Here is a 27,500-nt window from a genome sequence, read left to right as displayed (position 1 = left end):
ACAGCAGTGAACAGTGTCTGACTTTTTGTGTCCCTATGGACTGTAGCCTGCCAGGTCTTTCTATCCATGGAATTCTTCAGGCAAGTATACTGGAGTGGGTAGCCATTCCCTTCTCAAAGCGGTCTTCCCAATCCAGGGATTGAATTCAGGTCTCCCACACTGCAAGCAGACTCTACCATCTGAGCCACTAGGGAAGCCCAAAGTGATGATGCAGGCTCTATTTTAGATAGGATGGGTGGAGAAAAGCATCTCCAAGCCGAGATCTGAAGCAGATAGAGCAGTAAGTCATCTACAGTGTGGAAGGTGGACATTGCAGGCAGCAGAGATCTCAGTGTTCTCTGCTGGACACCTTAAGTTTGAGATGCTCTTTGGATGCCCACCTAGAGACTGCTGGTATGAGATTCAATATACAAATATCTGAACCTCAGCAGAGAGGTCTAATAGATAGATTCTGGATTTGTCAGCAGATATATGCTACTGAATGCCTTTGAACTGAAAGAACACCTAAGGTAGAAGTGCAGGACTGAATCCTGGGCTCTGAAGAGTTTAGAGGTAGAGTTAAAGAGAAGGAGTATTCTGGTTTCTGCATTAGAGAGATCAATAGACAGAGGCTGAAAGAGATGTTACATGAGCCCTTTCTTAGAATCTGCCACAGTGATTGAGATGGTTTGTAGACAGGAGTAGGATTAAAGAGTACAGTCCAGCTTATTGAATTTTCATACCTATGGCATTAGCCATCTGGGCATATGGGCTTGATGCTCAATAAAGAAATCTGAGCTAAGATGGATATGAGCATCTAGCACACAGGTCAAAAAAATTAGGTCAGTAGGAAGAGAAAAGAGATGAAACCAATGCAGGACTTTTAGAAAGACATACATTAATTGGGTGGGGAGGGGTGCATAAAATGAGGAAAAATCTGTAAAGGCTTTAGGGAAAGTTCAGGTTATCAGGGGAAAGGAACATACATTGGGACTTAGCATGTGAAAAGTGCTAACCCTGACGTACAGTTGAATAGGATCTGTGTCAGGGGAAGAAAAGAGGCTTTGGGGCTTTAAAAAAAAAAAAATGATCAAGGCTGGAACTTTATTTCCATGTTTGGTAACTGTGGGACCCTGAACCAGTTGTTCAACTTTCTGAACTTTAATATTCTTATTTGTAAAACAATGTCAATAACATCTACTTCACTGGATCTCACAGAGTATCTGCCACATGATTAGTGCTCACCACTGATTCTCTTCTTCCTCCCTGCTCTAAAGTTTCCATCAAGAAGGCAGGGCATGGTAAGATAAATAACAATTCTGAAAATGGGAATGTCAGAGGTAGGTGAGGCTATGGTAAGTAGAAGAGGGTACAGTAAGAAGAGCAGGCTACAGTGAAAAAGTGCAATTTGTATGGACCTTCTTCGACAAGAGCGGGGCTCAGATCTGGGGCTCTCAAACCATCGGGGCCATTAGATCACCCAGAGCAGCTTGTCACAAAGCAAGTTCTTAAGACCTGCCTCCAGGTAGTCTTTAGGTTAGAAGTGGGGCCACATGATTCTTCTATAAGCAGTGCTCAGACTCATATGGAGGAGACACTAATTTGGATAAATGGAGGAGGATTTATGTACAGAGCATTCTAGGAGTAGGTTGTAGGGATATGCATGGATTCACAATCTGTTTAAGCAGAGGGGTCACATGACAAATCATAGCATGTAAAGGAGAAAACTGAGAAATGAATTCTGGAATTGTGGGCAAGATCAAGAAGTGAGTATATACACAGCTTTAATTTTAAAGCTCTTCCTTTAATTTCAAGACTGGTAAGGGTCACAGAAGAAGACAAAGCCATGGAAAAAGAGTTGCAGACAGATCTATGAAAGGGAGTGTAGAAGACAAACAAGTCTAGAGAAGGAGAGCAGAGGAGTGGCTTGGGAAAATACACCACTCCCAAACAGCCACTCATACTGGGCAAAGACTTGTTAACCAAAATTTGAGAAATAGAAACATGACTGAAATTAAAGATGCTTATTTGGGTTTTGTTAGGACTGCAGCCCAAGAGACACAGATTAAGACACATGATTCAAGTTTGAATCATGTTCCGCCAAACTACAAAATGCAGGAGGTTTATAAAGGCAAAAACTGCAAGGTTACAGTTGGTTAGAAGAGTGGTTTATTAAGAATCATAATTGGAATGGGCAAGAAGCAAGGGTGCTTATTAAGTAAGGATTGGTTGGGGTCCGAAATGGTTGCATAATCAGTTATAAGGGGAAAACCTTGAGACTCAAGGTTGCAATTAGCAGATGTTTTTAAAATGGCTGGTGTCCTTGGCATAGGTATAGTTTACAGCAAGTTCAAGTTCTCAGGGGTGAACTTGGGAATGTCTGAGAGCAGATTCTAAATGGTCACCCCACTTCATTTTTATATGCTTGAGTTATGATGATTCCATTATAATCTCAATTTGTCATCAGACTTAATGTCATACCCCTCACTTCCAACATAGGGAAAAGGCAGGATTGGTTTATAATTCCTGAGATTCTCACAAGCATCAGCTTCCTATGGTTCTCAGTTGGGTGTGGGAGAGAAAGAGGAAAAAATTACTTGGATGGGAAATAAATAAAAACCTTCATTCCTTTCTTTTCACTCATCTGTAACTGAAATTTAGCTTTTCCTTCCTTAATAAATAAAAGCTGCATGTGGCAACACTATTAGAAGTACCTGTGACTTTATCAAAAAAGTAGCCAATATCTTTATATCATTTATATCACAGAAAATTTTCGCTGGGTGGACAAGTCCAAACATTCATCAATACATTGAAATTGTAGCAGTCATTATATGCAACATAAATTTCATTTAATACATTGATAAAAAGCACATGTATTATCATATATTGAGTTTTTAGTCTTTCAATATGCCTCTGTAATCTTATATATACTACTGGGTTGGCCAAAAGTTTGTTCTGGTTTTTCCATTTGTACCCAGAAAAAATACAAATGAACTTTTCGGCTAACCCAATATTTTAGCCTTTGGAAACATTATTCTGAAATGAGGTCTGTTTGTGTTACCTATTGCTGTGGAACAAATCACCACCCAACATGGCTTAAAACAACAATCAATCATTTTATTGTTATCTCTCATGTTCTGGGGCTGACTGACCTCCACTAGGCCAGTCTCCAGCAGCAGCACCAGCAAGCCAGTCTCCCTCAGGGGTTCTCATAGAACTACAATGAGGAAACTCCAGGAGATGGCGAGGGACAGAGAGGCCTGGCGCGCTGCAGTCCACGGGGTGACAAAGAGTTGGGCACAACTTGGCGACTGAAAAACAACAACAAAGTGGCTGGGGCTGGAACCATCTGTTTACAAGTCTAGCTCCCAGTCTGGGAAGACCTGAACCACCAGGGGCAAGAACAGGTGGGCTCACTCAGCATCTGCATCTCTACCAGTGCTGTGTATTGGTTAGGTATGATTTCAAATCCACTTGTTTATGACAAAGACCAAAAAGAGTTGTTTTTATTTTTGTGTGTGTGGATTTTTTAAATATAAATTTATTTAATTGGAGGCTAATTACTTTACAATATTGTATTGGTTTTGCCATACATCAACATGAATCCACCTCGGGTGTACACGTGTTCCCCATCGTGAACCTCCCTCCCACCTCCCTCCCCGTACCATCCCTCTGGGTCATCCCAGCGCATCAGCCCCAAGCATCCTGTATCATGCATTGAACCTGGACTGGCGATTCGTTTCATATATGATATTATACATGTTTCAATGCCATTCTCCCAAATCATCCTACCCTCTCCCTCTCCCACAGAGTCCAAAAGACTGTTCTATATACCTGTGTCTTAAAAAGAGTTGTTTTTAGAAGTTGTGTCAGGATGTCGCCATTACATCAGTTGTCTTTGATGAGCACAGCTGCTGATGGGTCCTGCTGGGGGTTATCAATCAGAGCACACGGAGAAGCAGGGGGATTATGGCAAGGAAGCATTTAGACTGTGAACACCGAGAGTTTGTGAGGAACATCCTAGAGTTTCGATCTGGCAAAGAGCTACAAACTTTTAGTTGATGACCTAGCTCCTTGCTCCTGCCATGGCCAGGGTGCTCTGGGTCACCAGTGCCATTAAACCGTACAGCAGCCTTAGGAAAAGAAGGGACATCTTTTCCCATCTTGAGCACTTGTTCACAGAAGCACAAGGCAGGCAATGGTCCCTGGAGGGATTACCCTGTGAGCAGCCTAGACTGTCTCGAATCTGAAAGTCAGCTCCCACTGGTTAAGCTTTCTCTCCTGAGAAACAAAATTTGTATGAAGGTACATCTCAACTTAATTTGGACTGTATGTGTACCTTCTCCCCTTGTCCAGAACAATAGTGTGATTAATCTGTCATTGGCTTGGAGTATGTTATTTCTTTATGGGCTCATTAAGAGACATTACCCTATATGCTAGTGGCTTGTGAAATTCCTGCAACAAACCTGTGTTAAATAAACTACTGACAAAGAGAATGTCAGTCTCATAGCATAATCTACGGAGAAGGCAATGGCAACCCACTCCAGTACTCTTTCCTGGAAAATCCCATGGATGGAGGAGCCTGGTAGGCTGTAGTCCATGGGATCTCGAAGAGTGGGACACAACTGAGTGACTTGACTTTCACTTTTCACTTTCCTGCTTTGGAGAAGGAAATGGCAACCCACTCCAGTGTTCTTGCCTGGAGAATCCCAGGGATGGGGGAGCCTGGTGGGCTGCCATCTATGGGGTCATACAGAGTTGGACACGACTGAAGCGACGGGGCAGCAGCAGCATAATCCACCATTCCCAAGACAAAACAACGAGTCTTTCCACATGGTCTCTCTTAATATGGCAGCTTCAAGGTAGCCTGACTCCTCACACATCAGCTTGGAAACCCAAGACAGAGGTAGCCAGCAGAAAGTTGTAACACCTTTTGTTACTTAACTCCAAAAGTCACAAGAGTCACTTCTACTGTCCTCTATTAGTTGAGGCAGTCATGAAGATCCACCCAGGTTTATGGGAGGAGCACATAGGCTCTGCTTCCTGATGGGGAAGAACTAAGCTTCTGGAAAAAGAGATCTGAAATATGGCTGAGGCCATTTTTGCTAAATATTATCTACCATAGGACTTATACATTTCACCAGACTGTCAAAGAGGCCCATCTCATTAAAAAAAAATTAAGAACCCTCTTCTAGAACCTCATTGCAGCAGAATCCACATTACATAATTCATACTAAAATACTCATCATTTTGACTGAATCCTACCTGATAATTGTATTCACCCTGTTCTCTAGTTCAACTGTTGATCTTGTGTTTTGATGCTGTTTCTTTGAAAATATGCTTTCCAGTGAGCCACACCTCCGAATCTCTCTCTCTGTCTCTCTCTCACACACACACACACACACACACACTCTCACATGCGTGCGCACACACAGTCTTCTAGATTTCATTTTTCTGGCATTAATTTTCCATCAGATCCAAAGTGAGCCTCTTTGAAACTCATCAGTGAATTCTATTTTAAACCTTTCTTAATTATATGTGCCTAAACAACTGACCCTCTCTGCTTAGAACGGTGTTAACAAACCCTTCCGCTTTCAACTCTCAAGCCTGTGGGAAGCCCCGAGTCAGCCATCCGCCAGCTCACCTGTAGCCTCCATGCTGCGCTTCCCTGAGTATCTCTGCCATCTGGTGGCTAATAGTGGTAACTGCACTCTGAAGTCACTCCTTGTGGACTACCTGAAGTGTCTTGCCTGTATCCATTAAGCCAGGTTGCTCTATTTATTATCTTTTTGGGTCCCAGTACCCTGCACCAAGTGATGCAAGGCAAAATCATCGAGTTATCAAAATGTATGCCAACTGGTCTTTATGGCAAATTAACTAACCACAATTTATAACTGTGCTTGTGGAGGTGGTTTGAAACCTGACAGAAGGGGAAAGGGTATAAAACATAGGGAGAAAAAAAAGAGAGAGAGTAATTCTTGGGAGGTAGTGAATTCAACTGACCCACTGGGTTATATAATTCTGAAATTCAAAACTCAAGTGAGAATCCTATATGCATCGCTGAGGACCACAACCAGGTTCTGTCCTAGCTTCACAACTGACCAACTTGCATAGCTATAGGCAAGTGATTTGACTTCTCTAATCCATGGTGCCCTCATAAACAACGTCATCATTATAATATCTGCCCTGTACAATTGTTCTGAAAGACAGTAAAATACTTCATGCAAAACACCCAGTCTAGTGGCTAGCAGGCAGGAAGTGCCCAGCCATTGGCTGCTTTAATTAATGCTAGAATCCTTTCTAAAGACTAGACAAACTCTTATTATACCCATGTAATGAGTGCTAGAAATTTAGAAGAAGCTTAGATATGCAGGAGAACCTAAGGGAGAAGGTGGGATTGGGATTTTTATTTATGAAGAAGCCATTTGAAATCTTTTTTTAAAGGCTTTCCCCTGGAGAATGGTAACAGCTCACTCACTGTCCCACCTCATGTCCACTAAAGGGGGAATCCAGGGAAATTAGGCCAAATGGTTTGTCAGTAACTATGCTTAAACCAGAAATACCTCAAAGATATTTATGGATTCTCTTTATGCTTTTAATAAAACAATTGTATCTCTCCTTAAGCAGAATGAAGTCCCAGATATGGATTGAAATAATATGGTCTGAGTTGACACCTCCAAGGTGGAAGAACTCCGGTGTCATTAACCTGCCCCTGAGAAGCTGGTTGATATCCTTCAGGTATCATACCCCACTGAGGGTTCAATGTCATTTCTTAGTATTAACACATGAGAAATTCAGCATTGGCAGTGGGTCAGTAACCAGTAGGTCAGCCTTGGTGAGAGGCAATTCATTCTGTTGGAAAAATACAGAGGCTCCATTAATATTAGTACAGCCACTCCATATATGGACCTACTGCTCAAGCATTAGGTGCCCAGGGAGATGGGCTGATATTCACTGAGTAAGTTATCCTGTCCACCTGGTTATTGAGCATCTCCCCTGGAACAGATCCCCTTGTGTCCGCTCTTATAGGTTCACCTACATATCTCCAATCTTCCAGTCTTGCTAGTTTCATGCTCATGACCAACTAACCAAATTATTTGCTCCCTACCAAGGAGCCTGGAGAAGGCAATGGCACCCTACTCCAGTACTCTTGCCTGGAGAGTCCCATGGACAGAGGAGCCTGGTAGGCTGCAGTCCATGGGGTTGCTAAGAGTTGGACATGACTGAGAGACTTCACTTTCACTTTTCACTTTCATGCATTGGAGGAGGAAATGGCAACCCACTCCAGTGTTCTTGCCTGGAGAATCCCAGGGATGGGGGAGCCTGGTGGGCTGCCGTCCATGGGGTCGCACAGAGTTGGACACGACTGAAGCGACTTAGCAGCAGCAGCAGCAGCAAGGAGCCTATATACATCCATGATGTGCTGTCCTTAGTCACGCAGTTGTGTCTGACTCTTTGAGACCCCATGGACGGTAGCCTGCCAGGTTCCTCTGTCCATGGGGATTCTCCAGGCCACAATACTGCAGTAGGTTGCCATGCCCTCCTCCAAGGGATCGTCCCAACCCAGGGATCGAATCCAGCTCTCCTGCATTACAGGGAGATTCTTTACCATCTGAGCCAGCAGAGAAGCCCAAGAATCCAGCAGTGGGTAGCCAATCCCTTCTCCAGGGAAACTTCCCTATCCAGGAACTGAACCAGGGTCTCCTGCATTGCAGGCAGATATGTATCCATATCTCTGGCCATTTCTCTTCCCATACAAATCAATCAAGTATCCCAACCATTAGGAGGATTCCCGTCACTCGGTCCTTGAAGATCAATATTGAATGACTATAATGTGACAACTGTTCACTTCCTTCTTCTCCCAAAATACTGATTCAACCCACGTATGAACCAGACCTGAGAAATGTCCTCTTCCACCACTGGATCATCTGGAAGCTGCCGTGACACCACACGCATAAACTGAAGAAGAGATTCTATGCCACCAAGGTGACACACCCTCGAGATCTGCTTGGGCCTGATCCTCATGAGCAATTTTTCATCATGCAGTGGATTGTGATAGCACCTTATGATTCATTGGTACTGATATCACCCAGCCCATGGTGGGCAAATTCATTCTTATAGTCACTTGGCATCCTATGGTCAGATTGCCTCATCTCTCCAATATCACAGTAGCCCTCGTGGAGCTTGTTTTACTATGGTCAGTGGATATCTGCCACAGAAGGCATAATGATGTCCAGAACGTATAGGTCTGTCCTGTGGTTCTCCTATCGGAGCTTGTCAGAGACTAAACAGTATCCTTTATAGTATCCATGGGTATATCTAACACCATTGGTCTGCTGGATCATTTAGCACAACTGCAATGCAACCCTAACCTGTGATAAAGTCCTTTCTTGCTATGGTCTCCACTCAAAACTGGCTATGTTCAAAATATAAAGAGGCCCCACAAGCACTGAGCCTCTTTCTTAGTGACTGAGGGCATAATGTGCTATAATTTGGTTTTCTCTTTAAAGGGATATCCCAACATACCCCAGACAACTGGACCCCTAATAACGTCACCAATACAGCAGGCCCCCGAATCATTTTCAATTTATCTTTCATCCTTTGGACCAGATATGTCTAAAGCATCCATAATATTTGCTATTTGCTGTTCACCAGCTCCAATTAACATTATATTAATGATATAATGGACCAGTGCATTATGCTAAAAATATCAAGATGATTAAGGTTTATGAAGATTATTTTGTGTCACAGATCAGGAGAGTTAATATATCTTTGGTCTAAGTCAATGAATGTGTATCACTGTTTTTTCCACATTGTGACAATGTGGAAAACATGGAAGGTGATTGAAAGAATTGAAAGAAAATGCCTCAGACCAATAGCCATAAACCAAGTGGCAGATCTGTAATAAAGATGCCATACACAGTACAGCAGCTATAATTGGAGGGACCTTTGTTTAAGTCTATATAGTCCATATTTATCGTAACAATCCATCTGGTTTTTGCAGGAGTCTGCAGTTAAGTTGACCGGAGAAGGCGATGGCACCCCACTCCAGTACTCTTGCCTGGAAAATCCCATGGACAGAGGAACCTGGTAGGCTGCAGTCTATGGGGTCGCTAAGAGTCGGACACGACTGAGTGACTTCACTTTCACTTTTCACTTTCATGCATCGGAGAAGGAAATGGCAACCCAGTCCAGTGTTCTTGCCTGGAGAATCCCAGAGACCGGGGAGCCTGGTGGGCTGCCGTCTATGGGGCCGCACAGAGTCAGACACAACTGAAGTGACTTAGCAGCAGCAGTTGAGTTGAATAGGAATACAATTGGGAGCCTTTATAATTCTGAGCTCAGTCCCTGTATCTACATGGACAGGACTCATATACAAATTCTCTCAGTATATACTTATATTGGGGCAAGAACTGAAGGAATGTGTATTGTATATACTTGCTGGAGAGCTACCTCCAGGTACCACTCCCCTCCCCCTGAAGTAATGGGCTTTGGGTCTGGGAATCATTCAAATACAAAAACTGGGAGAGAGATTATTTATAATGAAGAAGTGACATCAGTCTTTTGCTCACCAATTCTTAATCTTTTTCTAGTTATACAAGTCAAGCATCTCCCCAGTTGGCAACCCACTGTCTCTGCCCTAAAAACAGCACAGTATATCAACCATCACCACAGATCACTGCAGGTCAGGGTGCTCTGCCTGATACCCACCCTTACTGTTAATTCTGATAATTATATATATTTTGCATCTGATGCTAACGTGCTGCCACTGACCTCTGTTACCCTGAAATCTTACTGTTCCCATTGACTCTAGGTAGATTAATTTTACAAAAGCACCTACAATTGTTAATCCCTGCCTACCAGGATGCCACCTCTGAACTTCTAGTGATTTTAGTACCCCTTACTCAGTCAGTTCAGTTTCTCAGTCATGTCTGACTCTTTACAACCCCATGGACTGCAGTACTCCAGGCTTCCCTGTCCATCACCAACTCCCGGAGCTTGCTCAAATTCATGTCCACTGAGTTGGTGATGCCATCCAACCATCTCATCCTCTGTCGTCCCCTTCTCCCCCTGCCTTCAATCTTTCCCAGCATCAGGGTCTTTTCCAATGAGTCAGTTCTTTGCATCAGGTGGCCAAAGTATTGGAGCTTCAGCATCAGCCCTTCCAATGAATATTCAGGACTGATCTCCTTTAGGATGGACTGGTTGGATCTCCTTGCAGTCCAAGGGACTCTCAAGAATCTTCTCCAACACTACAGTTCAAAAGCATCAATTCTTTGGTGCTCAGCTTTCTTTATGGTCCAACTCTCACATCCATACATGACTACTGGAAAAACCATAGCTTTGACTAGATGGACCCTTCTTGGTAAAGTAATGTCTCTGCTTTTTAATGCTGTCTAGGTTGGTCATAGCTTTTCTTCCAATGAGCAAGTGTCTCTTAATTTCATGGTGGCAGTCACCATCTGCAGTGATTTTGGAGCCCGAGAAAAAAAGTCTGTCACTGTTTCCATTGTTTCCCCATCTATTTGCCATGAAGTGATGGGACCAGATGCCATGATCCTAGTTTTTTGAATGTTGAGTCTTAAGCCAACTTTTTCACTCTCCTCTTTCACTTTCATCAAGAGGCTTTTTAGTTTCTCTTCACTTTCTGCCATAAGGGTGGTGTCATCTGCATATCTGAGGTTATTGATATTTCTCCTGGAAATCTTGATTCTAGATTGTGGAATTCCAGGCTTGTGCTTCATCCAGCCCCTTACTAGTATATTCTTTATCACTTTTATAAAAGCAGTACTTTCTGGGCCCTCTTTGAGGATCTAATCAGCAGGCGGCTTCTCTGGTCTTATGTAATAAGTCCATCCTGCAAGCCCATGTCTCTGACCCAATTCCTTCCTCCATATGTGCCCACATCAGTTCTAGCATCTCCCCCTTATTTGCTGAAGGTCACTGTCATGTTCCATCTTCCCTTCCCAGTAGCATATTGGGACCAGTTGCACATTTCTTTGCCAGGACATTTAATCCCAAGTTATGGAGAGTGCTCCAGTGTCATTTCATTCTCCCCCATCTATATTCTGTTCCTCCAGCACTTCACCCATCCTGATACTGTTAAAATCCACTCCTACACATGCTCCTCTGGTTCTACGCAGTACATACTAGCCACTCTCCACAATTATTTGGTTGAATACCTATTTCTACCACAATAAGTTTTAAACCTTCTCTCTTGGGGTTCTGCTGAAACCTAACCCTAATTATTGGCCTGAATGAGGATGTGAGCATCAGAGCTTGAGAACAAATATCATCCTGCAACACAGAGACTTCAGGGGAAGTCTCTGCATGGTCTCCAGGCAAGAGAAGACGGTTGCTTCTGCCAGCCCAGTGGGTTCAGAGGAAGACAGGGAGGGATTTAAGGTTCTTAGACACATTCTTGCAAATGTCTTTATCCTAGAGCCCAGACTTTAGCACACGAGAGTGGTGGAAGCTGTGCACAAGTATTCTTTGCAGTCCTGCCACCTTATTTAAATCTTGGGCCTAATTTTTAGTGCAGGCTGCCCTACAGCTGCAAGAGACAAGACTCTTTATATGCTGCCAAGCAAGACTTCTGGCTCTTACAGCTTTCCTTGACAGTTGGCTGACCTGGATTTGTTCTTTCCCTTCAAAGATTCTGAGGCAGACATCCAGCCAACTCCATCATCTTTATAATAGCTACTGCCCATACCACTCAGGTGCTGAGCTTCTGAACTACTCAATGACGCCCCATTCACTTATACCTTACCCAACCACCACACTGGGAGCCTTAGCAACTGTGATGCTACCGCACGCGAAGGACAACATCACCCATTTACCACTAGCCAACCACTGGGAAGACATTTCCAGGGTCTGTTTTCTAGGGCTATTTCTGGTACAAATATCTTAGTTCAGATTCTCCCTAAAGAACAACTTGAGACTAGGACTTGAATGCAGGTCGTTTATTTGTGAAATGAGCCTAAAAACCAGGAGGAAAGGAGTGGTGAACGTATTAATAATAAATCAAGACAGAAAGAAAAGCCAACATAAGTGTTCACTGTCGAGGATGGTCCTATCTTGATTCTTTGGGTACCTCCTGAAAGGTAGAACTTTCCACCTGAAGGGTGGAAGGCTGTAGCATTTATTCACTGGTTCCCATCCCCCATCAGCTGAGGACTGATCCTGGGGCCACTAACTCTCCTCACTTCCAGGCTGCACTTGGGTGAGGGGTGCTTTACCTCTTAGTATTAACTAAATTAATAATCTATAGAAAAGTATAACCTCATGGATTCTGAGTCTTGTAGACATAAATTCTTTCTTTACCCCAAAAGACCCTCATAATCATAAGCTAATAGAAAATATTCATAAAATTTTGGGGTTTTCATACAATTTATTCATGTTAATGGTGATGGACAGGGAGGCCTGGTGTGCTGCGGTTCATGGAGTTGCAGAGTTGGACACGACTGAGCGACTGAACTGAACTGAACTCATGTTAATACTACCTGTTGACTGCACAGATTCAATGAAATAGACCATTTTAAAGCTCTGTATCAGTTCTTTTCATAAGACTAGAAAGCCCTAAAATAAAAGGCAATAGAAATTTTCAGTGAGTTTTTAGCAAGGTTAAATACAGATACCAATTTAACTAAGATTTCAATAGGTCTATTATATCTTAACCTTATTGTCTAAAATGTTAATTATCTTGGCACTAAACTGTAGATTTCATAGTTGTTTCTGTACAAATTTCATGGTTATTAAATGATATGGTAAAAATCCAACGTAAGCATACAATAGTCATTATAAATAGTCCCTTCAACATCAAACATATACATACACACTTTCATTTAATAATATATTTGTTAAGACTTGACAGCTAGAGAACAATCATAAGAAACAAATTTAAGACTAATAAGCAATATGTAAAAATATTCAGTGAAGTAAGAGCTGAAGAATTTATATACCTACATGACTATGTAATTCTCTTGGCCAAAAAACAAAGCTACCATATGCCTGCCTCTTGAGAGATATGAAAGACAATAAGTATTGAATGGGTCAGACTGTCATTGAGAAAACATGAAAAAAAATGACTGGCTAGAGGGTCACTTTAGACAAAAGCAGATAAACAGCACAATGTGGGGAAGTCCTCCTGAAGAGAGAAGTGCTGTGCTGTGCTATGCTACATCACTTCAGTCGTGTCCGACTCTGTGTGACCCCATAGACGGCAGCCCACCAGGCTCCCCCGTCCCTGGGATTCTCCAGGCAAGAACACTGGAGTGGGTTGCCATTTCCTTCTCCAATGCATGAAAGAGAAAAGTGAAAGTGAAGTCGCTCAGTCGTGTCCGACTCTTCGCGACCCCATGGACTGCAGCCTACCAGGCTCCTCCATCCATGGGATTGTCCAGGCAAGAGTACTGGAGTGGGGTGCCATTGAGCCCCCCTAAAAAAGAGAGGAAGCTTCTCACAGCACCTATAACAAGACGCAGGGGAAAAGAAAGTCATCAAGTGTGGGGCCAAAGAAGGAGCAAAAATGGACCATAAACTGGATTTGGAATTGGAAACATGTGGTGGAGGGGAGGGGGGAACTGTTCATCCCCAAAAGATGTCCTTCATCACCAACCTCGTATGTAACTGTCAAGGCATAGTAATAATAAAGAGCAGATGGAATTTTAGTCTGTTTTATTATTGCTTTTAAATTGTGTGTCTTTATCAAAAGATTTGCTCTCATTTGGGCCTCCCTTCTGATTCTGAATGTATCTCTATAGACCTTGGGAACCAGATCCTGCCACTGGAACATTAGTGAAAATGCAGCTCAATTCTTCTTAAATGACAACAAAGTAGGGAGATGTCTGATGTGCAGAACCCAGTCAGTATGATGCCTCTAAAATGAAAATTCTTCCTAGAATATGTCATGTACTTCACTGGGCTTTTTTAAATTGGTGTTGATTCTATTTAATGATGATGCTTGCCTTTGCCTCAAAGTCACACATAATTTGATTCATTTTCAGGTACTGTGAATAGTGTGAGTGGCACAGATGGAAAGACAGAAAAGATTCAGAACTACAAAAGACCCTCTTCAGTCTTCCTTCCCAGGTAGGGTAACTGGCTCCCTGTGCTTACTAACTTCGCATTCTGGGCTACTCACAACCTGGGTCTGGTTCCTACCCTTACAGCATGTGTGCCCAGAAAGTTCAATCAGTTCCCCTCAGCTGTTTGTGGTTGCTGGTTCTTCCACCAGTTTCCTTAATCTTGGGGCTTTTGCATTTCCTTCTTTTTGGCTGGAGCAGAGTCTTCCCAGATAGGCTACTCCTACTCATCCAGAATTTGATTGAATGTCATCTCTTCCAAGAGGGCCTCCCACTGGAAAGTAAATTCCCTGAGAGCAGGGATCTTGGCTGACTTATTCACCCTCTGTATCCTCTTGCTCCTAGAAAAAGGCCCATCCCACAGTTGGTGCTCAATAAATATCAATTTATTCATTGACTGGTTCGTGAGTTCAGGTTTTTAATGATCTTTTTGTATTCACGATTCCATACCACCAACATCTCTAACATCCATATACTTTGTCAGTGATCTATTTAGTTCCAGATGAAGACTGATGACTTTGGGGTTGACCAAACTCAGATCTTAATGTTGGCTTTGACATTTCTAGCTATATGACTTTGGGCAAATTATTTAGTCCCTTTGGGCCTCTTTCTCCTCATTTATTGTTTTACAGATAATAATATTTTCTTCATAGGCTAATTTGAAAATTTAATAACATATATAAAAGGCTTCCTGCAAGTTTTGGCACATGATAAGAACTCAATTAATATAACCCAAGAATGTTATAGATTAATGTTATCATTGTAATTTGTGCTATTTTTATTGTGGATGCACTTGCCTTGGGAACTTAGTGACTTAAGGGTGATTTAGTAAACTTGCCAGCTGATGACCCTGCCTGATCAAGTGAACATTCCATCAAGAGAGGTCCACAGTTCACTCTCTCATGCTCACTGAGCACTCACTGTGAATGAATCTTAAAGGATGGGTGGAATTTTGCAAAGGTAGAGATGCAGCTGGGAGGGCTTTCACATAGAAAGCAACTGCAGGAAGAAGACAGGAAGCTTCAGGGACAGCAACCTAAATAACTAGACCTTGAGTTACATTATTCCATTTATTCATTTTGAAACCATTTTCCAATCACCTACTGTGAACCAGGCACTGGGCTAAATGCTGGGGATAAAAAGGAATTGAATATGGTCCCTGGCCTCAAGAAGCTCAGCCTGTAGCGGGGACAGTTACAAACTGCTGACATTGCCAGAACTACAAGAGCACAGAAGATAGGAAAGAAAACTTTTTCATGTAGGAAAGACATGAGGGAGGAAACAAGACCTGCTGCAAAACACTGAAGACCTGGCAGAGGGCAGTGTTTAATTAATGGAGAAGCACTGAAAGTTTCTGAATAGAGGAGTGAAATGAAGACCAGAACTGGAAAAAGTAAATAGAACAGTAAATACTCATTTTAGAATTCAACCATCTTCAGAGCCTGGACTATTACAAAAGAGAACAGCAATACTCATCAATTATATCATCCCAGAGCCTCCAATGGCCTCGAAAATCCCATGGACAGAGGAGCCTCTAAGGCTGCAATCCATGGGGTCGCAAAGAGTAGGACAGAACTGAGCGACTTCACTTTCACTTTCTTTCAGAGCCTCCAAAGCTGACTGTGGTAGAAATCTCTTTGTGTGGGGAGGGACAGCTGGACTTGGGAACTTGGACTTTCCCCACACTTTCCCCTGGATTTAGTTTTTCCCATAATTGCTTCCCAGGTGGCCCAGATAGTAAAGAAATCACCTGCAATGTGGGAGACCTAGGTTCAATCCCTGAGTTGGGAAGATCCCCTGGAGGAAGAAATGGCAACCCACTCCAGTATTCTTGCCTGGAGAATCCCTATGGAGAGAGGAATCTGGCTGGTTACAGTTCATCGGGTCACAAAGAGTCCGACACCACTGAGAAGCACAGCACAGCACAGCACACACATAGTTGCTCTAATATATGACCTCCAGAGGGCGCTGCTCTCCTTCAGTTCTCAGGGATCCAGCCTCAGAATCCACTGGAAGGCTTAAGACACACATCACATCACATCAGGAACCCCCAGAGTTCCTGATCCAAAAGGTCTGGATGGCACCTCTGAATGTGCATTACTGATGAGTTCCCAGGTAGATGCTGATGCTGCTGGTCCGGAGACCACACTTTGGAAAGTGTGCTTTCCACGACTGCTCACGAGGATCAAAGACCCTTTTCTGTGTTTTCTGAAGCACAGGTGAAGCAAGGACAGACCTTTGAAAAGAGACCATGCTAAAAACCCAGGAGGAAAATAAACACCAAACCAAAAACCCCAGAAAAACCCAGAACTAAACCCAGCCAGATAATGTGGCTTATATTTTGTGGCTTTGAGTTCTGTGTGCCCTCGGAGTTCCAGCTTTCCAACAGATCTGGCGTCTCTCCAGCCCCTTTTCTCAGGGCAGAGGCACATGCCATGTAGAGACAGTAAGCTGTTTCACCCCACAGCCTTAGCAGGAACAAAACCAGTGAGAAAATAACATAATATAAAATAAGAAATTCCTTAATCTGATCAAATGTGACACATATAAAACAGCAGGAAGTCTTTATTTCCTTCAGTTCACTCAGTGGAGTCTGACTCTGCTACCCCATGGGCTGCAGCATGACAGGCGTCCCTGTCCATTTATTTTTATTTTTTTCCTTAACAGTGTCATTTATTTTGTAGCTCCCTCCAGTTTCTAGAGCTGAGCTCTGTCCTGGTATGCACCTAATCAATGTCAGAAGTGAACTGAGTTATGGCTTATAACATCTCTCCACCCATAGAAAGAAGCACAACCTTCCTTTCTGATGTTGCTCTTAACCAGCTGTATTTATCCAAATGTACTTGGAATCATTTATCATTTTTCACATTGCTACAGCTTTCCAGATCGTATACAACCTCAATAAACATACAGATTTATTCTTCCATCTCTCTGTACTCTTTCTGGATCATTATCTTGGAAACCTGTGCTTAATTAACAGTATGTATTTCAGTTGCCATGGCTTGTCACGACTGTGGGTTGTTTTTGAAGAAAAACATGCATAAAAATTTCTTCCTTGAAGTTCATCAGTGACTATTTACCCTTTAATGCCATCTATTATCTACTTGAGAACAAAAATTAAACTTACACCACTTTTATTTCCCATCTTATCCATTTTGTGTGTGTGTGGTTATGTGCCTCTTACAGATAGAGGACCAGTAAAACTACCTGTTTTCTTGCATGCAAATATTTCCAAAAGCCTAGTAGGCTTCAAAACATAGACTAAAGCAGGAGTAGGAGGAATTAAAGAATGACAAGGGATGACTGCAGCATCTAGAGACACAGTAACATTTCTCTGTGGTTATCACTAAGTTCCAAATAAAGAACAAGATAAAGTAATAAATGGGCTTCCCTTGTGGTTCAGCTGGTAAAGAAAACGCCTGCAATGCAGGAGACCTGGGTTCGATCCCTGGGTTGGGAAGATCCCTTGGCGAAAGGAATGGCTACCCACTCCAGTATTTTGGCCTGGAGAATTCCATGGACTATGCAGTCCATGGAGTCACAAAGAGTGAGACATGACTGAGCAACTTTCACTTTCAAAGTAATGGATAGAAGAGTGCTAGAAGGGATGCAGGTCCAGCTCCCCTGGTGGTGGTCCTGGGTGGACCAGTCCTCTCCTTCCCCAGACCCGTCAAGTCTCAGGCAAAACCCTTGCTCTAGATCTTTAAAGGACATGCCAGGAAGAAACTAGAGTCCAAGCAGGTCTAAGATAAAGAGCAAAAGAGAGTCTTAGAGAGTGTGAGAGCAAGAGAAAATAAGAGGACAGAGCACAAGAGAGAGAGAGATGCAGAGAGAGTCTTTTAAAAAGATGAATCACTCTTCCAACCAAGCTACACATACACACTTTCCCAAAACACTTTGCAAGTCCCTCACCCCGGAAGTCCAAGCTTCCGCAGGCTGATTCACTACCTAAGCCCTAAATAAAACTGCTTAACCTAGTTCTGAAGGGGATTACTTTTAGCCTTAGTCACTCTTAGGTTAGTATTTTCTTTATACTTGCAGTGGCCGCCTGTCTCATCCACCCAAGGTGATTAATGGACCAACGTCACATTTCTGATGTCAAGTTTCTGACATCAACTTCATGAAGCCAGGTTTTAAAAAAAAAGTGCAAAGCCTTAATAAAATAGATTATAGCTTCAGGATTCTCATCCAGATTCAAACAACTGAAACAATTCCTTCATTCCTAGACCAGGTCATAAAAACATAAAGAAATCACAAGATATTAAAATGCGGCAGCTGTTTGCCAACCCTCAGCCACAAGTAATCTTGAGGAGCAAGTATTATGCTTGCAGATCTCTGTGGAATGTAAGAAATTTTTGACTAATGATTTATGAGTGAAGACAATTGGTATATCACGTTTGATCTCCATAATGGCAGAGTAAGAAAAATGAACATAATTTTATACATAAGCAAACTGAAGTTCAGAGGAGGTAAGTGATACCCTAATGATCACCCAGCAAGAACCAAAAATTATAACTCAGGCCTCCTAATTCATAGTCTAGTGCTTGCCTGAAAGTATGTATGGGCAAAATGTTGGCTCCTCCAAGACTTATGACAAAGAAATATATCTCCTTACAATCAATAGTATCAAAAGCCTCCCACAAAAATATGCTTAAATTTACACTCACCCCAGAAAGCATAGTCACCTTATTAAAAAATCAAGATTGCTTGGACTTTTCTCCTCCCAAGTTAAAAGAAAGACAATAATCAAGAATTAGAGGACTTCCCCTGAGGCACAGTAGATAAAGAATCCACCTGCCAATGCAGGGGACACAGATTGATCCCTGGTATGGGAAGATTCCACATGCCTCAGAGCAATAAAGCCTGTGAGCCACAACTACTGAAACTCACACCCCTAGAGCCTGTGCTCCACATCAAAAAGTAGCCCCCACTCCCCACAACTAGAGAAAGCCCATGAGCAGCAATGAAGACCCAGTGCATCCAAATCTAACTAAATAAAAAAATAAACAGTTCAGTTCAGTTGTTCAGTCGTGTCTGACTCTGCGACCCAATGGACTGCAGCACACCAGGTTTCCCTGTCCATCGCCAACTCCTGGAGTTTACTCAAACTCATGTCCATTGAGTTGGTGATGCCATCCAACCATCTCATCCTCTGTTGTCCACTTCTCCTCCCGCCTTCAATACTTCCCAGCATCAAGGTCTTTTAGAATGAATCGGTTCTTCGCATCAGGTGGCCAAAGTATTGGAGTTTCAGCTTCAGCATCAGTCCTTCCAATGAATATTCAGGACTGCTTTCCTTGAGGATGGACTGGTTGGATCTTCTTGCAGTCCAAGGGACTCTCAAGAGTCTTCTCCAATACCACAGATCAAAAGCATCAATTCTTTGGCATTCAGCTTTATTTTATAGTCCACTCTTACATCCATACATGACTGCTGGAAAAAACATAGCTTTGACTGCTTCTAAGTCACTTCAGTCATGTCCAACTCTGTGCGACACCATAGACGGCAGCCCACCAGGCTCCCCCGTCCCTGGGATTCTCCAGGCAAGAGTACTGGAGTGGGGTGCCATTGCCTTCTGAAAAGTGAAAGTGAAGTTGCTCAGTCATATCTGACTCTTAGCAACCCCATGGACTGCAGCCCACCAGGCTCCTCCGTCCTTGGAATTTTCCAGGCAAGAGTACTGGAGTGGGGTGCCATTGCCTTCTCCTAGCTTTGACTAGACAGACATTTGTTGGCAAAGTAATGTCTCTGCTTTTTAATGTGCTGTCTAGGTTGGTTATAAATTTTCTTCCAAGGAGCAAGCATCTTTTAATTTCACGGCTGCAGTCACCATCTGCAGTGATTTTGGGACCCCCCCAAAATAAAATCTGTCACTGTTTCCACTATTTCCCTATCTATTTGCCATGAAGTGATGGGACCAGATGCCATGATCTTAGTTTTCTGAATGTTGAGCCTCAAGCCAAACTTTTCAGTCTCCTCTTTTCACTTTCATCAAGAGGCTCTTTAGTTCCTTTTCACTTTCTGCCATAAGGGTAGTGTCATCTACATATCTGAGGCTATTGGTATTTCTCCTGGCAATCTTGATTTCAGCTTGTGCTTCATCCAACCCAGCATTTCTCATGATGTACTCTGCATATAGGTTAAATAAGCAGGGTGACAATATACAGCCTTGATGTACTCCTGTCCCAATTTGGAACCAGTCTGTTGTTCCATGTCCAGTTCTAACTGTTGTTTCCTGACCTGCATACTGATATCTCAAGAGGCAGGTCAAGCGGTATGGTATTCCCATCTCTTGTAGAATTTTCCAGAGTTTGCTGTGGTCCACACAGTCAAAGGCTTTCACATAGTCAATAAAGCAAAAGTAGATGTTTTTCTGGAGCTGTCTTGCTTTTTTGATGATCCAGCGGAAGTTGGCAATTTGATTTCTGGTTCCTCTGCCTTTTCTAAATCCAGCTTGAACATCTGGAAGTTCATGGTTCAGGTACTGTTGAAGCCTGGCTTGGAGAATTTTTGAGCATTACTTTACTAGCATGTGAGATGAGTGTGGTTGTGCAGTAGTTTGAGCATTCTTTGGCACTGCCTTTCTTTGGGACTGGAATGAAAACTGACCTTTTCCAGCTAGTTCAAATCCTAAAAGCTATTTTTCAAATCCTAAAAGATGATGCTGTGAAAGTGCTGCACTCAATATGCCAGCAAATTTGGAAAACTCAGCAGTGGCCACAGGACTGGAAAAGGAAAAATAGAGGCCTAAATCAAAACAGAAATGGGAACCCAGAGGAAACAGGCATAATATAGGAAGTAGAACAGGAAAAAACAAGTCACAAACAAAGGATGGGGAATCAAAACGATATTTGATTCTGAAAAGCAACACCAAAGGTATTAGGAAAATTACTTTCAAATATTTAACAAACAATGCCAGCCAAATTTTGTGGTGGTGATGGGCGTTGTTTAGTCACTAAGTTGTGTCCAACTCTTGGGATCCAGTGGACTATTGCCGGCCAGGCTCCTCTGTCCATGGGATTTTCCAGGCAAGAATACTGGACTGGTTTGCCATTTCCCTCTCCAGGGGATCTTCCTGACTCAGGGATCAAACCCAGGTCTCCTGCACTGCAGGCAGATTCTTTCCAACTGAGCTACCAGGGAAGCCAAGTGTGAAGATAAAGACACTTTCATACAAGCACCAAAAATTTAGCTCAAGTGTCCTTTCTTAAGAAACTACTATAATATGTGTTTCATTAAAGGAGTTATAATAACAAAGGAAGGCAGTATGGAATACAAAAAACAGGGACCCCACCAAAGGAAGTCACAGAACTGAGAGGCAGAGTGGTGACCAGCAATTCAGAATGGACCAAGGGGACTAAGGACAGCAATAGTCAACCTAGAACCACATATTCAGTAAATCTCTTTTCCTTTTTAGAAAAGATTTGGATTGCTTACCACCAAAAGACTAGAGAAACATTAAGACATTCCTGAAGATAGAAAGGAGAGGATAAACAGGCTAAGGGGAGGGATGTGGGAGGGATGTACAAGTGGGAGGGGACATGGGTAAACCTATGGCTGATTCATGTTGATGTTTGGTAGAAACCAATGCAATACTGTAAAGCAATTGTTCTTACATTAAAAATATTAAAATTTAAAAAAAAGAAACGGGCTAGGATCCTGCTAAATATAAACACATAGAGATTGACTATATAAGTCAGTAATAATAAAGTCTAATATGGGGGTGGGGGGATGGAAATAAAAGAAGATAGAATTAAAACCCTGACAAAATAATGTGTAAGAAAAATGCCAAGATCCTTAAATTGGAGGGGGACATGGATTAACTTAGATTTTGTTAAATATGCATATTAAGATTATAAGGATTAACAGTTAATAATTAAAACTTTATACAATCTTTGAAGTAAGAACTGCACTTAATTCATCGCAGCACTGTTTACAACACCCAGGACATGGAAGCAACCTAGATGTCCATCAGCAGACAAATGGATAAGAAAGCTGTGGTACATATACACGATGGAATATTACTCAGCTATTAAAAAGAATGCATTTGAATCAATTCTAATGAGGTGGATGAAACTGGAGCCTATTATACAGACTGAAGTAAGTCAGAAAGGAAAACACCAATACAGTATATTAACGCATATATATGGAATTTAGAAAGATAGTAACTATGACCCTGTATGTGAGACAGCAAAAGAGACACAGATGTAAAGAACAGACTTTTAGACTCTGTGGGAGAAGGTGAGGGTGGGATGATTTGAGAGAATAGCATTGAAACATGTATATTATTATATGTGAAATAGATTGCCAGTCCAGGGTCGATGCATGACACAGGGTGCTCAGGGCTGGTGCACTGGGATGACCCTGAGGGATGGGATGGGGAGGGAGGAGGGAGAGGGGTTCAGGATGGGGAACACATGTACACCCATGGCTGATTCATGTGAATGTATGGCAAAAACCACTACAATATTGTAAAGTAATTAGCCTGCAATTAAAATTAAAAAAAAAAAAAAAAAGAACTGCACTTGAGTAACCCAATAGCCCTAGCTAAAAAGAAACCTCTTCCTTATCAAAGAATTTCAGCTAGTAAATATAAAAGAAGTAAAAAATTAGAAAGTGACCATTTTGCAGCCCCTAACTAAAAAAAAAAAAAAAAGAAAAGGATCCAGCAAAGATTACCAATGAACAGTGAAACAACATTAAAAAATCGATAGAGAATGAAGTATTTGCAAAGTAATATTTCATGGGTCATTTGTGAGTCACAAGAGGAAAAACCAAACACTATGTTGAAGGCATTAGGCTTACCCCATCTGAACCGAATGATAAATATTCTCATCAGTATTTTAATGGAATGAGACATTATGTGCAACTTGACATGATGCAACGGGAAGTAAACAATATTTACTGTCTGTGATGTATAGTCTTGCCAAAAATGCTTAACCTGAATCTAATCAAGCCTTTGGCTCTTACTTGTAATTTACAAGAAATACAGGGACTAGAAGAACAAGTTAAACATGACTACAAGGAAGCAGTCAAACCCAGAACTGGAGACATTCTACAAGACAACTGACCTGTCTTTAACTAGACAATGTCATAAAAAGAAAAGGTAAGTGTGGGAGGGAGAAGAGGAGTAGTCTAGATTCAGACACACTTAAGAGACACAAACCATAATGACCAAAAGCTACAGAGAGACCAAGATTTGATCCTAGTACACACTGCTGCTGCTACTAAGTCGCTTCAGTTGTGTCCGATTCTGTGCAATCCCGTAGATGGCAGACCACCAGGCTCCCCCATCCCTGGGATTCTCCAGGCAAGAACGCTGGAGTGGGTTGCCATTTCCTTCTCCAACGCATGAAAGTGAAAAGTGAAAGTGAAGTCGCTCAGTCGTGCCCGACTCTTAGCGACCCCATTGACTGCAGCCTACCAGGCTTATCCGTCCATGGGATTTTCCAGGCAAGAGTACTGGAGTGGGGTGCCATTGCCTTCTCCACCTAGTACACACTAAGTAACTGCAAAAGCTCTTTGGAAATAGCTGGAGAAATCTGAACACAAATTTAGTACTAAGTCATATTAGAGAATTATAGTTAATATCATTAAGTTTTGATGATAACATTGTAAACATGTACAAATGGCTCTTATTTTTAAGAGACCCCCATTGAACTATTTAAAAAGCAAGTCTTTTCCTTTCTGCAATTTACTTTTAAATATGTAAAGAAAAAATAAATATATGAAGCAATTATGGCAAAAGGTTAGTATTTGTTAAACATAAAAGATGTTTTCTCACTAAACTAGTGCTTCTCACAATCAACTGGGGCCTTGTTCACATGCAGATTCTGACTCAGCAGTTCTGGGCTAGGCCTAAGAGTCTGCATTTCTAACAGGCACTCAAGTGATACCAAAGCTATTGCTTCACGGACCACAGTTTCTGTAGCAAGATATTACAGTATTTTTTATGCATTTCTGACTGGTTGACAAAATAAGTAAAGTTATTCACTAAAGAAAAAGAAATGAGTGCATAAAATTCAAAACAGAAGAAACAAAGTCAAAGTGAAAATAAATTCTGAAGGAAGTATCACCAACAAAGCCCATTCTGGATAATAAAGTAAAGTCTAACCTTTTTTTTTTTTCTTTTCCTTTGTGCTTAGCATTCACTTGCTTGTAGGATGCTGCGTCCAGAAGCCCTGCAACCAACACTCCCAGTGAGAAATGGCTGGGTCTATGCTTCCTCGTAGGGGAGCAGGAGGCCTCAATCCAAGATGGCAGCAATGGGCTGTGTGCAGAGACGCTGGGCCTGGAGCTGGAGCCTGAGCAGCACAGCTGCACCCAATCTGCCAAAATTCCACCCCCTCCCCCCCACCCCCCTCCGAACGACAAAAACCCTATAAAGTAGCCCCACCCACAGCTACTCAGGAGAGCAAGTACTCTAACGTGTGTCCATTCTTTGACAGAGGAATAAAACTTTCCCTTGCTTCTGAACCAAACTTGGTATCATTCTACTGGCTCGAACCACACTGGGCAGGAAGACCCTTGTTGGGTTCCAGCTCTAAAGGGTCAGAAAGAAAAGCAGTAGTACAAAAAAGGAGGGAATATGGGAAACAGCAGGATGAGACAGCAAAAGATAACTCAGAAATAAATCTAGGTACATCAGGAGTCACACACAAAAAATTAACTCAATTTACCAGTTAAAAGACTGAGATTGTCAAACTGGAAAAACTAGTAGTAAAAGAACTGAAATATATAGCACTAACCAAAATAAAAGCTTTTGTAGCTATAGTAATGCAAAATAGAATTCAAGCCAAAAAATACCACGTTGAAGAAGTTCCCCAGGTTGAAAAGTTTTCAAGTACTATACTGTGGAAATCTTATAAAATGAAATACTCTTGAGAGCAGTGAAAAGGAACAAACCAGAGTAAAAACAATAGATTATAAAAAGATGTGAGAATTGCCCAGCAGTCCAGTGGTTAGGACTCTGTGCTTCCACTGCCGAGGGCCTGGGTTCAGTCCTTGATTGGGGAAATAAGACCACACAAGCTACCTGGCACAGCCAAAAAAAAAAAAAAGTGTGCAATATTATACCATTTCTATAAAGTATAAAACCAGGCAAAAAGATATGCACATACATGTATATGTATATAAAGTATGCAAACACATGTGTGCACATGTGTATAGCTTAGGAATACATAGACATATGGGAAAATTATAAAGAAGTGCGTGGGAATGACAGAACATGAATTCAGAATAGTGGATCCTTCTCAAGGAAGGGAAACATGGGTGTAGCCTGGAAACATTTTATGTATTAAATGGCTCTGGGATTTATTACACTTGTCTTTGTAGTTCATATTTTTTTCAAAAATGATGGAATGAGAACATGTACTCACTCACCGTTGGTTTAAATCCCATTGTAATGACAGAAAAAAAAATATTTTTAAAAGAATGAATTCCTAATAGCTCCAGAAGCAACAGCAAAAAGGGGACACAAGCCATCAGACTAAAACAGTGGGAGTTCTTAGAGTAATAAAAGTAGAGAAACCCATAGCAGGCCAAAGAAAAAAGCAGTCCTCCAGGAGAGACTTGAAGCTCAGTCATGACGTAAAGCACCCTAAAAACTCTCCAAAGGCAACTGAACAGCTGAATTAATTAATTAAGAGATTCACCTGCAGCAGTCATGGTGGACTACCTGGGCCAAACTAAGTCTTCTCTTTCTTGCTTCTCCCCATGATACCTGCCCTCCTCTCCCCTCCTTTTCCAGCCACTGAGCAGTAGCCAGCAATGGTTTTTGAGCCCAGTGTAAAAACTCAATGTTTTTCTAACCCAAAGCTACGTAAAATATCAGCTGAATCAGGCTTACAGATATATTTTGTTTGGTCTGCAGAACACTTACTGAAAACTTAGAGAAAAATCCAAATTTTCAACATCTTGGGGAAAAAAACAGTAAGGACAAGCACCTTGGGTCCCTCATTCCTGAATGACCACACTGCAGCATCTCAGTTTTCTGCTCTACAGGAGCTGAAGTTTCCACCAGTCCTTGGCCTGTCTGGCCTTTGCTGTTCTTTTCATTTTTATTTCTGCCTTAGACCGTGTTCCCAGACCTTTCTGCTGTGCTTGCTAAATGTTAGGTTTTTCAGGCCTTTTCTCTGGAGATTCTGATTTAGGGAATGTTATGGATTGAACTGTGCCCCTAAAATTCATATGTTGACATTCTAATCCCTAAGTCCCTCAGAAGGTGACTGTATTTGAAGATAGTCTTTACAAAGGTAATCAAGTTAAAATAAGGTCACTAAGGTGAGCCCTAATCCAATATAACTGGTGTCCCTTGTAAAAGGGGAAAAGAAGGACACAGAGACTCCCATGGAGGGAAGATGATGCAAAGACAGAGAGACAATAGCCATCAGCAAGCCAAGGAGGGGACTTCCCTGGCAGTCCAGTGGCTAAGACTCCTCACTCCCAATGCAGGGGACCTGGGTTCTATCCCTGATCAGGGAACTAGATCCCACTTGCTGCAACCAAAAAAATAAACTTAAAAAAAAAAAAAAAACAATCCAAGGAGAGAGGCTTGAGATAGGTTCTTCCCTCAGAGCCTCAGAAGAAACCAGCCCAACTGACCCCACACTTTGATTTGGGACTTCCAGCTCCAGAACTGTGAGAAATTTCTCTTGCTTAAGTCACCCACTTGTGGTATTTGTCATGGCAGCCCTCACAAACTAATATAGCGTACTTGGTATCAAGCCCAGAAATTTGTGCTTTTAATAAATGCAACAAACATGGCCACATGTTGGAATGATCTGTGGAGCTTTTAAAAGATACTGACCCTGGGGTTCCAATTCCAGAGATTCTGACCTCACTGATGTAGGGTGGAGCCTCAACATCAGGATTTTCTGAATCTTCCCAGGTGACCCTATGGAGAGCATGTGTGAGAAAACCCAGCTGGGGAACACTCTTCTATGATATCAGATTTGATATTAATATAACAGTTATATTTTAGTTCACAGCTTTCCATTTCTTAGTTTTCTCATCTGTAAATACTGTTGATAGTTAGCACTTATTAGGGCCCTTCGATGTGCTAGGCACTTTGTAAGTTGTCTCATTTCACCACTGCTGCTGCTGCTAAGTCGCTTCAGTCATGTCCGACTCTGTGCTACCCCAGAGATGGCAGCCTACCAGGATCCCCCATCCCTGGGATTCTCCAGGCAAGAACACTGGACTGGGTTGCCATTTCCTTTTCCAATGCATGAAAGTGAAAAGTGAAAGTGAAGTCGCTCAGTCGTGTCCGATTCTTCCAGACCCCATGGACTACAGCCTATCAGGCTCCTCTGTCCATGGGATTTTCCAGGCAAGAGTACTGGAGTGGGGTGCCATTGCCTTCTCCACATTTAACCACTAACAGTCTCTAAATTAGATTCTTCTCTACAGTTGAAGCAAGTGGGCTCCATGAGATTA

The 27,500-nt window shown here is 42.2% G+C and overlaps 1 protein-coding gene across 1 annotated transcript in view; it reads right to left on the bottom strand.

Moving 5' to 3' along the window:
- GDA (guanine deaminase) overlaps window positions 1-25,079 on the bottom strand; it is a 248,433-nt gene extending 223,354 nt beyond the window's left edge. Inside the window, exon 1 of the mRNA XM_055578307.1 lies at window positions 24,178-25,079. The gene's annotated coding sequence lies outside the window, so the exon portion shown is untranslated. The remainder of the gene's footprint in view (window positions 1-24,177) is intronic.
- Window positions 25,080-27,500: the final 2,421 nt, after the last annotated feature.

The sequence above is a fragment of the Bubalus kerabau genome, chromosome 4, assembly GCF_029407905.1.
Source record: "Bubalus kerabau isolate K-KA32 ecotype Philippines breed swamp buffalo chromosome 4, PCC_UOA_SB_1v2, whole genome shotgun sequence".
Lineage (NCBI taxonomy): Eukaryota > Metazoa > Chordata > Mammalia > Artiodactyla > Bovidae > Bubalus > Bubalus kerabau.
The sequence above is the reverse complement of the archived record's forward strand: the minus strand, read 5'-3'. Positions and strand labels throughout refer to the sequence as shown.